The following is a 5343-nucleotide window of genomic DNA, read 5'->3' as shown; positions in this document are numbered from 1 at the left end:
ATCGCTGCTGAAGGTGGACGGAGGTGCTGTTTTCACCCCTGACTGTTTGTTTGTCTGTGAGCAGGATATCTCAAAAAGTTACAGACAGATTCGGACGAAACTTGGTGGACAAGTTGTGTGTCTGCCAAGGATGAATTGATTGGATTTTGGTGAAGATCCGACCTTGAGAGAAAGGCTGGTGTTTGTTGTCTTAACTTAAGGGTTCGACCAAGAATTATTTTCAGCCTTAAGACATCGATTAATTCCTATGAAAAAAACTGTTGTAATACAGACAACATTTGGTCGTTTGAAGTAACATCTGAGGTCACGAGAGGTCAAAAGGTCACATATTGTCTGATAATTCTCTTCATCAACTCTTTCGTGGACATGGAGAGGCGTTGTCTTATTAATCAAACGGAACACCAAGAAGGAACCCAAAGAAGTAAAGAGTAAAGATGGAGTCATCAGGAGGAACCTGGATAGGATTCGGGTTTCAGCCGCTACTCCACCACCCTCAAACCCATCCAGGTACAGCCAAGTGAGACTTACAGAAAAATTTCTGCAAGAATTCACTTCTCCTGAGAGAGACGGATAAAGAAAGAGAGGAATAGAGAACCAACCGTCTTCTCTTCTGCGAGTGACTGTCTCCAGCAGCGGTTGTAGCTCCTCTCATAGATTACCTCTCTTACATTGTTTAGATTGTTGGATGACTGTAGAGACAGGTGGTACAACACAACATATTGTAACACGTGAATAACACAAAGTTGTAATTGACAAAATCGCTAACATTCCCTCTCTTGCATTATTAACACGAACGTAGCGTTCTCTATTGGCAGTAAACAAGGCTCGGTGGGAAGCAAATCACACTACTACGACTACTATCATTGTAAGAATTAATCTCATCTTCTAGGTTTTCCACAGAAGTTACACCTACAGCTCTTTATCCAAACATCCTCTCTCTGCACCATCACCTCTCTCATGTCCAACTCTATCATTTCCTTCCAGGCAGCCCCTTCTCTTCCCCCTTCTCCTCATCAAAGGAGAAGGGAGAACGGAAGAAGCCACCAAAGTCTTCCAGACTTGCCCCTTCTCCTCCTGCCAACTGCATCCATATCAAAAACCTGCTGGTTTTATGACTATGTGAAAAAAACTTCACCTTCAGCTGAACTGAAATATTTTGATGGTGCATCAAAACCCAGGACTTAAACTGGAGGGGCAGCACTCGGGAGAGTGCAAAATCCCCGCCACCAATGCTGCTGGGTCACTTAAGTGAACCTTGTATCTTATTCATTAAATATGTCAACAGTGCTGATAGAGTTATAGTTCCTTTCTCCATTTTTGGGGGGTTGGAAATCACTTAAAACATGTAGAAAAAAGAAATCGAAATTTTGTTGAAAAAAAAAAAGTTGGAAAAAATTTTTTTTCTCCAACAATTTTTTTGGGAGGGGGGGTTGGAAATCACTTAAAACATGTAGAAATGCAAAAAAAAAATTATTTTTCTCAATTTTTTTTGGGGGGGGGGGGTGGCAATCACTTAACACATGTAGAAATGCAAAAAAAAAAAATTTTCTCTAACAATTTTTTTTTGGTGGGGGGTGGGGGGGTTGGAAATCACAAAAAACATGTAGAAATGCAAATTTTTTTTTATTTTTCTCTAACAATTTTTTTTTGGGGGGGGGGGACCAAGTCCAAAATCTAATGGCATGATCCTTGGACCATAGCTAACCCCTCCACCAAGTTTCGTCGAAATCCGTCGAGGAGTTTTTCCGTAATACTGTTCACAAACAAACAAACAAACAAACAGAAAGGGGTGAAAACAGTAACCTCTGATCTTCGATGCTGGAGGTGAATAAACTGAACATTTATTTTCCATGTCGTCCATCAGACGGCGGTCTCCTTGGGTTAACCTGAGGCGGTCCCTTCGGGTGGGTGCCTGGAATGTCCTATCCCTAAGAGAGCATGATCACCTGTCTCTGTTATCATCTGAGCTCAAGTGTTTGGACATCGGGATTGCAGCTCTCTCTGAGGTTCGGAGACCGGATTGCGGTGAGATAATGGTGGGTGGTTACACCTACTATTGGTCTGGTCGCTCTGATGGTTACCATACCCAAGGAGTTGCTGTAGCTGTGTCCAATAAGCTGACCCCAATGATAATTGAGGTAACACCGGTCAACGAGCGTATTATGAGATTAAGGATTCGTCACTCCTTAGGTGTCATTTCCGTGGTCTCTGTTTATGCTCCGACTGAGGCGAGTGATCTCACCGTGAAGGATGCATTCTACGCCACACTCAAGTCTGTGGTTGATCAGTGCCCCAGACGAGATACACTTCTAGTCTTGGGGGATTTCAATGCATCGACTGGAACTGATAGGGATGGTTATGAGGTGTGTGTTGGTCCCCATGGGTCAGGAACTATGAACCAGAATAGCACTAAGTTCCTTGACTTTTCAAGAAGTCATGGACTTAGGGTGGCTGGTTCATGGTTTCAGCGCCCACAAGCTCATCGCTGGACTTGGTATTCCAACGCTGGCGGTGTGTCAAAGGAGATTGACCATGTCCTCATTGACGGTCGTTGGAGGATGATCCAGAACTGCAGGGTCTACCGGAGTGCTCAGTTCTTCAATACTGACCACAGGCTTGTTGTAGCAACTCTAAAGCTGCACCTTAAATCCTGGAGAATGGTACCATCCCAGCCGAGGCTGGATGTTGCCAAGCTCAGGGATGAGAGAGTAGCTGAGGAGTTTGCGAACAGGCTGAGTGGACACTTGGGGGGTCTGGGTGCTTTGGGGGGTCCTGAAGAGTTGTGGAGCGCCTTCAAGACCACCGTCCTTGATGTTGCCGGTGGATGTCTTGGAGCTCACCGCAGGGCAAAGAAGAATTTTGTCTCTCAAGGGACACGGGATACCATTGACCAGAGTCGCAGGGCCAGGCTGAATGGCAGAGCTGAGCTGTTCAGGGAGCTGAGGCGTAAAACTGTACGTGCACTGAGGGTGGACAAGGAGGCCTATGTGCGAGAAATCTGTGAGGGGGTAGAGCATCACCTGTGGACAGGTGATTCTCGTCCCGCTTACAGGGGAATTCGCGCATTGCGTTCATCCAAGCCCATCCCTCGGAGCACTGCAGTTAGAGCAGAGAGTGGTAGGCTCTTGACAGAGGAGTCAGAAGTGAAGGCCCGCTGGGCCGGTTACTTTGAGCGGTTGTACCGGGCTGATCCCCCAGTTGTCGAGTTGGACGTCAAGGGTGTTACAATCCCTGTTGCTGACCCTCAAATCAACTGTGGTCCACCTTCGCTTGTTGAAACACAGGATGTGGTGAACCAGTTGAAACTGAGCAAAGCTCCAGGGATCTGTGGCATCCATGCTGAACTTCTCAAGGCTGGTGGAAATGCTGCACTCGTGTCGTTGCATGCAGTTTTGTGCTCGGCCTGGAACACAGGCATCATCCCAACTGACTGGAAGAGGGGCCTTGTTGTCCCTCTCTGGAAAGGGAAGGGTGATCGCCAAGACTGCAACAACTACCGAGGGGTGACGCTGCTCTCAGTGCCGGGCAAGGTCTTTGCTCGGATAATTCTCGATAGGGTTCGCCACCATCTGCTTGAGCACCAGCGTCCAGAGCAGTCAGGCTTTACACCAAAGAGGTCAACGATTGACCGTATCCTTGCTCTTCGTGTCCTCACCGAATGCAGACGAGAGTTTCGGCAGGGGCTGCTTGCAGCCTATGTTGATCTCTGTAAAGCGTTCGATTCAATGAATCGGGATGTCCTCTGGAGGATTCTTGGTCTTCGTGGGGTGCCACCAAAACTGATCGATCTGATGTCTGAACTCCACTCTGGTTCTGAGAGTGCTGTGAAGTGTGGTGGTACCATCTCTGACTTATTTCCAGTTGTTACTGGAGTTCGTCAGGGATGTGTACTTGCCCCCACACTTTTCAGCACTTGTATGGACTGGATTTTAGGGAGGATGTCAGAGAGATCAAGTTGCGGTGCATCGTTTGGGAATGTCAAGATCTCGGACCTTGATTTTGCAGATGATGCAGTCATCTTTGCGGAGACTTTAGATATCCTTTTGGGGGCCCTCGAGGTGCTGAATGAGGAGTCGGAGCCGTTGGGATTACGGATTTCTTGGGTCAAAACTAAGATCCAGGCTTTCGGCGACATCTTGGATGCTGCTGTCCTGTCTGTGTCTGTTTGTGGTGAGGATGTTGAGGTCGTGGAGAGATTAACTTACCTTGGCAGTGATATTCATGTCTCTGCAGCTGCGAGTCAGAGATCAATAGACGTCTGGGTCGGGCCTGGGGAGTCATGGATTCCCTGGATCATGGGGTGTGGCGCTGCCGGTACCTGTGCGGGAGGACGAAAGTCTGAGTCTTCAGGTCCTTGGTACTTCCAGTCTTGCTCTATGGGTGCGAGACTTGGACTCTGACCAAGGATCTGAGACGGAGACTTAATTCCTTTGGTACCAGGTGTCTTCGGAGAATCCTTGGCTATCGCTGGTCGGATTTTGTGTCCAACGAGCGGTTGCTGAGAGAGACTCGGATGAGATTTGTTACCTGCTTAGTCCGTGAGCGTCAGTTGCGGCTGTATGGACATGTGGCTCGTTTTCCTGACGCTGATCCTGCTCACCAGATTCTCTCAGCGAGGGAGTCTCATGAGTGGAGGAGGCCAGTGGGCCGACCACGTGCCTCATGGTTGCAGCAGGTTGACCATCATCTCAAGGAGATGGGGATGGGCCTGGCATCTGCCTGGGGGATGGCCAGACGGAGGCCCCTGGAGTACCGACGGAAAGTGGACGCAGCGACGCGTTGTTCTGGCACATGCTCCCGCACCTACCCTTATTTTCCATCCGGATCAAGGCTCATGGAAGAGTGAGGTGACAAAGGGAATGAACAAACAGGAAAAGAGAATAAAGCAGAGAGGAGGAAGCACAGCAACCAGAAAGTAAGAGGGTTTGGTTTGGTAGGGTTAATGGTGATAGGTGGGGTTAATGGGGGTAGAAAATATTATGGATAAGTATGGGGGGGGGGTTGCACCACCTGCTTTTGAAGCTCTGGAGGGAAGAATTCAATAGAAAAGCCTCAGGAAGGCAGTTCCACATACATAAGAAAAGGTTGGAATGTCCCCAAGGCAGAGTCCTGAGTCAGGGATTTCCAGTTTCTGGCGGTGGAAGCTTTTCTTCTCTTCTGCGAGGGAACTCCTTCCTCATTGGGGGCAAGCTCGTTCTGTGCCCAAGACTGGGGTGGCTGCTGATGCTGGCTCCTTGCTGGCTGGTCTGTGCAGGTATCTGTGACGGTGCACTAATTGCTCCACTGCGAGCTCCAACAGTGCACTGCTGCCTACTCAAGTTGTCCCACTCAGGGCCCAACATT

The sequence above is a fragment of the Eptatretus burgeri genome, chromosome 2 (assembly GCF_056783735.1).
Source record: "Eptatretus burgeri isolate ZD-2024b chromosome 2, Ebu_testis_v1, whole genome shotgun sequence".
Lineage (NCBI taxonomy): Eukaryota > Metazoa > Chordata > Myxini > Myxiniformes > Myxinidae > Eptatretus > Eptatretus burgeri.
This window is presented reverse-complemented; position numbering follows the sequence as displayed.